This window comes from Hypanus sabinus, chromosome 9 (genome assembly GCF_030144855.1).
Source record: "Hypanus sabinus isolate sHypSab1 chromosome 9, sHypSab1.hap1, whole genome shotgun sequence".
Classification (NCBI taxonomy): domain Eukaryota; kingdom Metazoa; phylum Chordata; class Chondrichthyes; order Myliobatiformes; family Dasyatidae; genus Hypanus; species Hypanus sabinus.
The window spans coordinates 128,796,011-128,805,906 of record NC_082714.1 but is presented as its reverse complement, the minus strand read 5'-3'; positions in this window follow the sequence as shown (position 1 = coordinate 128,805,906).

Sequence of the window (9,896 nt, the reverse complement as noted above, 5' to 3'; positions counted from 1 at the left end):
CTTTCTGCTGCCTTCCTCCTTTCTTAAAGAGTGGAGTGACATTTGCAATTTTCCAGTCCTCTGGCACCATGCCACAGTCCAGTGATTTTTGAAAGATCATTTCTAATGCCACCATAATCTCCAATGCTACCTCTTTCAGAACCTTTAGGGTGCAGTTCATATGGTCCGAGTGACTTATGTACTTTATGTACTTTAGATCTTTCAGCTTTTTGAGCACCTTCTCTCTTGTAACAGTAACTGAACCCACTTCTCTTCCTTCACACACTACAACATCAGGCATACTGCTAGTGTCTTCCACAGTGAAGACTGATGCAAAATACTCATTTAGTTCATCTGCCATCTCCTTGTCCCTCGTTATTATTTCTCCTGCCTCATTTTCTAGCGGTCCAATATCCACTCTCATTTCTCTTTTATTTTTAACATACTTGAGAAAAACCTTTACTATCCACTTTGATACTATTTGCCAGCTTGCTTTCATATTTCATCTTTTCCCTTCTAATGATTTTTTTAGTTGCTTGCTGTAGGTTTTTAAAAACTACCCAATACTCTATCTTCCCACTACTTTTTGGTTTGTTGTATGTCCTTTCTTTTGCTTTTCTAATAGCTTTGACTTCCCTTGTCAGCCACGGTTGTACTATTTTACCATTTGAGCATTTCTTCACCTTCCCCATTTTTCCCAGGAACACAAGCCATTGCTGCTCTGCTGACATCCCTGCCAGCAGCTCCTTCCAATTTACTTTGGCCAACTCCTCTCTCATACCACTGTAATTTCCCTTACTCCACTGAAATATTGCTACATCAGACTTTACTTTCTCCCTATCAAATTTCAAGTTGAACTCAATCATATTGTGATCACTGGATCCAAAAGCTTCTTTTACCTTAAGTTCCTTAATCACCTCCGGTTCATTACATAACACCCAATCCAGTATAGCTGATCCCCTAGTAGGCTCAATGACTAACTGGTCCAAAAAGCTATCTCTTTGGCATTCAACAAACTCACTTTCTTGAGATTCATTACCAATCTGATTTTCCCAATCAACCTTAATGTTAAAATCTCCCATGACTATCATAACATGTCCTTTTGACTCGCCTTTTCAATTTCCTGTTGTAACTTGTGGTCCACCTCCCAGCCACTGTTGGGAGGCCTGCATATAACTGCCATCAACGTCCTTTTACCCTCGCAGTTTCTTAACTCAACCCACAAGGATCCTACATCTTCCAATCCTATGTCACATCTTTCTACTGACCTGATGCTATTCTTCACCAGGAGAGCCACATCACCCCCTCTGCCTACCTTCCTATCCCTCTGATATAACGAGTAACCTCGGACATTCAGCTCCCAACTATAACCACCCTTCAGTCACAATTCATGATTCAGTGATGGCCACAACATTATGCCAGAAATCTGTATTACAAAAGCACTGTAATACAACAGTTTCAGTCATTTGTGTTAAATGGACTTGAAATGTAAAGTAGTAACTTTGACAAAAAATTATTATTGCAGACCAACAGGAGAGGAAAGTTTTTGTGGGTGCAGATCTTCTATTTGAACTATTTTTAAACACTTATGCTGAAATAGTGTAATGAACAATTGTCGGGTTTCAGTCTTTTGTTAGTTGTTTTAAAAGTCATTCATGTCATGTCTCATTTTCAACATCAAAGTAAGGTATTGCTTATTTAATACACAGATGTGATGAAACCTTTCATGAAACTTTCCTAACACTCTGAATCTTAGGGTGGGGACAGCAGAATGGATAGATAACTGATAACTAATGATGGGTGGGTGGGGAGTCACATCTCACAGGGCAGCACAACCCAGTCTTCACTTCTGCAGATGCTGGAAATCTTGAGCAACCCACACAAGTAACTGAAGGAACTCAGCAGGTCAGGACAAGACCCTTCATCAAATCCTGATGAAGGGTCTTGGCCTGAAACATCGACTGTTTATTCCTCTCCAAAGATGCCCTCTAACTGGCTGAATTCCTCCAGCATTTTGTGTGTGTTACCTTTTCATGAAGGCCCAGCAAAACGGTACTAACAAAATAATGTAAAAAACGTACTTCAAATAATACTCAGTATCGAGCAAGATGCTACATGTAATTATTAAATTATGTAAAATACTACAAAATATTGTGAACCAATACAATCTCCTTCTTCTAACATTACTACATAACTTCAACGTAATTGGAGTTGTGTTTTGATGGCATCTTGTTCTTATAGTTTTGGATTTCTCTTTCAATATTTTTATTAGTTTCTGCATAGAGGAATGCAAATTTTGACATATTATGTCAAAAGGAAAAAATAAAGTAGTACCAAATACATTGTATTAAAAATACAGTTACAATCACAAAACCCTGTATTCATAAAAATTAAATTAAATCATAATATTGAAATATAAAAAATTAGGTACACCAAAAAAAAAATCTAAACCCACTACCAAAGCCAGAGCTGTTAGGAAAAGCAAGAAAAAAGGGGAAAAACCCTTATCATATAATAAAATATATTATTAGCCACCATCTGTACCTTTACAACAAATTAAAGGTTTTGAAAATAACTCAAAAATGGGCCCCACAATGTATTAAAGTCTTGGCTAGATTCAAAAACTGAACATCAGATCTTCTCTAAATTTAAGCATGACGTAACATCCCATAACCATTGAGCATCAGTAGGTGGAATTGCATCCATCCATTTAAGCAAGAGCACCCTCCTAGCTATAAAGAAGTAAAAGCCAAAATATGCAAATTGGGTGTCTCCAAAATAAAGTATTTTCCTCCAAAAATACCAAATAATATGGTCAAAGGGTTAGGCTTAAAATTTACCCTGAAAAGTACCAAGAAAGTTTGGAATACTTCCTTCCAGTATCTTTCAAGGCTTGGACATGTCCAAAACATGTGAATTAATGAAGCTTCTCCATTATTACATCTATCACAGAAAGGAGATATATCCGAATAAAAACAAGATAGCTTATCTTTAGACATGTGAGCCCTGTGAACCACTTTAAATTGTAAGAGGGAATGACGGGCACATAATGAAGTTTTAACCAATTTAAAAATTTCATTCCAAGTTTCCTCAGAAATTTAAATCTGTAAGTCTTGTTCCCAAAGATTTTTAACTTTGTCTATAGGAGCATTTCTCATTCCTAGCAACATACCAAAAATACTGGATATCGAACCATTATAAAAAGGTTTCAAATTAAAAATTACATCTAGTAAGTCCTTATCAGAACTTACAGGAAATGTATATAGTTGGGAATGCAGAAAGTCTCTAATTGTAAATAATGAAAAAAATGAGTTTTGGCTAACCTATATTTAGCTGACATTTGCTCAAACGAAAGAAGACTTCCTCTAACAAACAAGTCCAGGAAGCATTTAACACCCAATCAATCCCATTCTTTAAAAATTGAATCGGTCATCAAAAGTTTAAAAGAATAGTTAAAACAAATGGGACTAGACAAAGAAAATCTCAATAGAGCAAAGAATTTCCTAAATTGTACCCAGATCCTCAAAGTATGTTTAACTACCAAATTTGCAGTTAATTTACTAAAAGATAAAGGGAGTGAGGATACGAGAAGAGAAATAATAGAAAATTTATTAACAATGTTAGCTTCTAAAGAAACCCATATCAGACAGTCCTCATGGTTAATATATGTACAAAACGTAAGATTTTGTATATTGACTGCCCAATACTAAAACCTAAAATCTGGTAAAGCTAAACCTCCATTCTTCTTAGATTTTTGAAGATAAACTTTATTTAGTTGAGAATGTTCGTTTTTCCATATATAAGAAGGTATAATAGAATGGGGACAACCAAAAAAAGATTTAGGAATAAAAACAGGTAATGCCTGAAAAAGGTATATAAATTTAGGTAAAACGTTAATTTTAATAGAGTTAATTCAGCCAGTCAAGGATAACAAAAAAGGCAACCAGTTTGATAGTGTCCTTTTAACCAAATTCAGTAAGGTAAGAAAAATTTCATTAAATAGGTATTTACAGTTCTTGCTAATTGTTACACCCAAATAGGTAAATTGTAAAATTTTAAAAATTGTATAATTGTAAAATAGGAAATTGTAAGCTTTGGATTTCATAACTAAAATTTCTCATTTTCAATCTTTTTTAAAATTGATTTTTCAACAGAAAACAAGATACAAATCAGAGGAGAAGTTTTAGCAAACAAATAATACAAAAAATGTAGAAACAACAAAAATAAATATACTGTCAAAGTCAAATAAATATAATATTAAGCTATTGTATGTAAACAAGAAACAACAACTCCTCTTGGCACATCGAAGAGAGAAAAAAGGATTGGAAATTTTAATAATAAGAAGGAAAAAACCCTGCTAAACTAACCTAAAACAAAAAAAAAAGAAAGATTGGGCAGTCCATTTGAGGATAAAATTTGAAAAAAAGAAGAAAGAAAACATCCTTCTAATCATCTCTAAACCTTCAAGGGTCAGGATGAACAAAAAAAAGAAGGAAAAGAGAGAAAAAATTAAATCATATGAGTATATTGAATGAAAGGTCGCTACACTTGCTCAAAGTTAAAAGATATGTCAAATGTCCGGCTTCTTTCTTTCTCAATCTTTTTATTATTATTATTAATAATATGAACAAAATACAAATGATATATTAATAAAGAAATTACAAACATACAAATTCCAGTACAGATGAAAAAATACATAAGCAATGGTTACAGTATAAATGAGTTTACCAAAACATGAACCATACAGTATATGTATGAACATGGTAAGTCTAGATATTTCATAATATATGATATAAAAAAACAGAAAAAAGAAAAAAAAATATATATAATGCAAAATTAACTAATCTACTAATCTAATGACTAATAAAGAAGAAAAAAGAAGCAAAAAAAAGGAAAAAAAGAAAAGCTAGAAGAGAAAAAGAAAGGGCTGTTTATAATACCTCACAAGAATACATAATCATCAATGTTGTCAACTCCAATCCTCTCAACATACATAAGCTAAAAACTGGAAAGTCAAATGAACTTGGAACAGGGTCATATTACATCATATGAAAATATTGAATAAATGGTCTCCATATCTTTTCAAATTTAATAGAAGTATCAAATACACCACTTGTAATTTTTTTAAAAATTTAAACATAACATAGTTTGAGAGAACCAATTAAATACAGTGGGAGGATTAATTTCCTTCCAATTCAACAATATAGATCTTCTAGCCATCAGAGTTAGAAATGCAATCATTCGACGGGCAGAAGAAGATAAATGCAGTGAGTCCATCATTGGTAAACCAAAAATTGAGGTAATAGGATGAGGCTGTAAATCAATATTCAAAACCGCAGAGATAATATCAAAAATATCTTTCCAATATTTTTTCAAAAGCGGACATGACCAAAACATATGAGTTAAAGACATGATTTCAAATTGACATCTATCACAAATAGGATTTATATAAGAGTAAAAATGAGCTAATTTATCCTTGGACAAATGGGCCCTATGTACAAACTTAAATTGTATTAATGAATGTTTGGCACATATCGAAGATGTATTAACTAATTGAAGAATTCTATCCCAATTCTCAATAGGAATAATAAGATTAAGCTCTCTTTCCCAATCATTTTTGGTCTTATAAAGGGGCTCTGTATGTATCTTCATAATTATATTAGAAAGTTTTGAAATAAGCCCTTTTTGAAAAGGGTTTAATTCAAACAAATTCTCCAAAATATCTGAAGGCACAAAATTTGGAAACGTAGGAAGTACAGTACTTAAAAAATGCCTAATCTGTAAATATCTAAAAAAATGAAATCTAGGCAAGTTATATTTATTGGATAATTGCTTAAAAGACATAAAACAATTGCCCAAAAATAAATCAGAAAATCTTAGCAATCCCTTAGTTTTCCAAGCCGAATAAGCTTGATCTATAATGGAAGGGTGGAAAAAGCAATTAGATACAATAGGACTATATAAAACAAATTGAGTCAACCCAAAAAATTTCCGAAATTGACACCATATACGTAAAATATGTTTAATTATCGGGTTGCCAATTCGTTCCGGCAATTTAGAAAGAGCAAAAGGGAGAGATGTCCCTAAAATAGAACCCAGAGCATAACCTGGTACCGATTTAATTTCTAAACTCACCCAATGAGGGCCAAAAGATCCACCCCAGTCTTTCAACCAACATAACAAATATCTAATATTTTTTAAAGCTTTTTTTTATTGCATTTTTAAATGGTTACAAAGTAAAGTATGAAAAAACAATGTATATAACCCTTACCCCCTCCCCTTAACCCCTCCCCACTAACTGCCCTATAGAAAAAAAAAGAGAAAGAAAGAAAAAAAAAGAAAGGAAGAAAGAATGTCTGGTTGTTGGAAGATCTCCACGTGCTCCATGGAATTCGTAACAACTTTAATATGTATATTTATTTCTTTCCCCTAATAACCAATTGTTTCATCTTCAGAGCATCTATATATTTAATCCTGTCTTTTGTAAATAAGGGCTCCAAATTTTCAGAAATGTTTCATATTTATCTCTTAAATTATAAGTAATTTTTTCTAATGGAATACAACCATAGATTTCTTTCTTCCAAGAGTCAATACTTAAATGTGTATCCGATTTCCAAGTAACTGCAATAGCTTTTTTGGCTACTGCCAGTGCAATTTTTATAAATTCTTTCTGATACTTATTTAGTTTGAGTTTCGGTTTTACCCCTTCAATATCACCTAGTAAAAATAATATTGGATTATGAGGAAATTGTGTTCCTGTAATTTGTTCCAGTAAAAGTCTTAAATTTGTCCAAAAAGGTTGAATTTTAGAGCAAGACCATGTCGAATGTAAAAAAGTACCAGTTTCCTAGTTACATCGGAAACACTGATCCGATAAATTTGGATTTAATTTTTTTATTTTTTGTGGTGTAATATATAATTGATGTAGAAAATTATACTGCACTAATCTTAACCGAACATTTATTGTATTTGTCATACTATCAAGACATAGTCTTGACCAATTTGTTTCTTCAATTTTAATATTCAAATCACTTTCCCATTTTTGTCTTGACTTATGGACTCCTTGTTTAATTACCTGTCTTTGAATCAAATTATACATACAAGATATAAATTTTTTAATATTTCCTTTTTGAATTAAAATTTCTATTTCATTAGATTTCGGCAATAACATTGTTTGACCTAATTTTTCTCTTAAATAAGCCCTTAATTGAAAGTAACAAAATAACGTGTTATTTGATATTTTATATTTATTCTTTAATTGATCAAATGACATTAATATACCTCCTTCAAAACAATTCCCTATATATCTAATCCCATTTTGAATCCAATTATATAAAAGTTGATTGTCCATTGTGAAAGGAATAAGTCTATTTTGAATTGAAGATCTCTTTGCTAATAAAGATTATTTTGTCTCATCATCAACATTTATCTTATTCCATAAATCAATCAAATGTTTTAATATAGGAGATTCTTTCTTTTCCCGTATCCATTTAGATTCCCATTTGTATATAAAATCTTCTGGTACGTTTTCTCCTATTTTATCTAATTCTATTCTAATCCATGCCGGTTTATCTTTCTCAAAAAAAAGATGCAATAAATCTAAGTTGATTTGCTTTATAATAATTCTTAAAATTTGGAAGTTGTAATCCTCCTAGATCAAATTTCCATGTCAATTTTTCCAACGATATTCTTGACATCTTACCTTTCCAGAGGAATTTCCTCACATATTTGTTTAACTCTTGAAAAAACTTCTGGGGTAATTGTATTGGTAATGATTGAAATAAATATTGTAACCTAGGGAATATATTCATTTTTATAGTATTTACTCTACCTACTAATGTTATTGGTAATGCCATCCATTTTTCAAGATCTTCCTGAATTTTTTTCAAAAGTGGTAAATAATTTAATTTGTGTAAGTTTTTTATATCATTATCAACTCTTATACCTAAATGTTTTATACCATTTGCTGGCCATCTAAATTGAGTTATTAATCGACATTGATTATAATCTCCTTTAGTAAGAGGTAAAATTTCACTTTTATCCCAATTTATTTTATAACCCGATATTTTCCCATATTCTTCTAGTCTATAAGATAATTTGCGTAGTGAATGTAATGGATCTGTTAAATAAAGTAGAACATCATCAGCAAATAAGTTAATCTTGTATTCTTCCTGATTAACTCTGAAACCCTTAATATCTGGGTCCATTCTAATTAATTCAGCTAGTGGTTCTATTGCCAACACAAATAAAGCAGGTGATAGTGGGCAACCTTGCCTAGTTGATTTTGTTAACTGAAATGATGTTGAAATTTGACCATTTGTCACTACTTTAGCTTTGGGATTAGTATTTAAGGTTTTAATCCATTTTATAAATGATGTTCCTAGTCCGTATTTTTCCAATACCTTAAATAAAAAATCCCATCCAATCTATCAAATGCTTTTTCTGCATCTAAAGCAACTGCCACACTCATTTCCTCCCTCTTTTGTGCTAAATGGATTATACTAAATAACCGAGTTACATTATCTGCCGATTGTCTATTTTTGATAAATCCTGTTTGATCCATATGCACTAATTTTGGTAAGCATTTAGATAATCTATTAGATAAGATTTTTGCTATTATTTTATAATCGGTGTTTAATAAAGAAATAGGTCTATATGATGTTGGTTTTAAAAGGTCTCTATCTTTTTTTGGCAATACTATTAAAATAGCTGTTGAAAAAGATTCTGGAAGTTTATGCGTTCTTTCACAAATATCTAATATTAACTGCCCAATAATAACATCTGAAATTAGGTAATGCTAACCCCCCTTCCTTCTTTGTCTTCTGTAAATATATTTTACCTAACCTGGGATCTTTATTCTGCCATATATATGAGGAAATTTTTGAATCAACATTAGTAAAAAAAGATTTCGGAATAAAAATTGGTACAGCTTGAAAAATATATAAAAACTTAGGTAAAGTAACCATCTTAATAGCATTAATCCTGCCTATTAGAGATAGAGATAATGGTGACCACTTAGTAAACAAGCCTTTAATCTGATCAATTAAGGGTAAAAAATTAAACCTAAATAAATCTTTATGGTTTTTTGTGATTTTGATCCCTAAATAAATAAAAGAGTAAATGTAAGACAAGATCATGGAATTTATTTTACGAAAAAATATTTTCAGAACAAAAGATGGAACTGCTTGAAATGTATATAAAGATTTTGGTAAAATAGCCATTTTTATAGCATTTATTCGACCAATTAATGACATCGACATAGGCAACCATTTAGAAAGCGCTTGTTGAGTATATTCAATTAGAGGGGAAAAATTATACTTATATAGGTCTTTAAAATTTCTTAACCAGCCTCAACATTACATCTTTACTTTTATATTCTAGTCCCCTCGAAATGAATGCCACCATTGCATTTGCCTTCCTTATCACTGTCTAAACCTGCAAGTAGGGAATCCTGCACAAGGATTCCCAAGACCTTTGCACTTCTGATTTCTGAATTTGTTTCCAGTTTAGAAAATAGTCTACTCCTTTATTCCTTCTACCAAAGTGCATAATCATACACTTCTCTACATTGTATTCCATCTGGCATTTTGCCCATTGTCCTAGTCCCGCAGACCTCTGGCTTCCACAGTACTACCTGTCCCTACACCAGTCTTTGTATCGTCCGCAAACAAAGCCATCAATTCCATCATCAAAACCATTATAATGTGAAAAGAATTAATCCCAATACCAATTCCCACAGAACTCTACTAGTTACCAAAAGCCAACTAGAGAAGGCTCCCTTTATTCCCACTCTTTGCTTCCTGGCAGTCAGCCAATCTTCTATCTATGCTAGTATCTTTCCTGTAATACCATGGGCTCTTACCTTGTTAAGTAGCCTCATGCGTGGCACCTTGTCAAAGGCCTTCTCAAAATCCAAG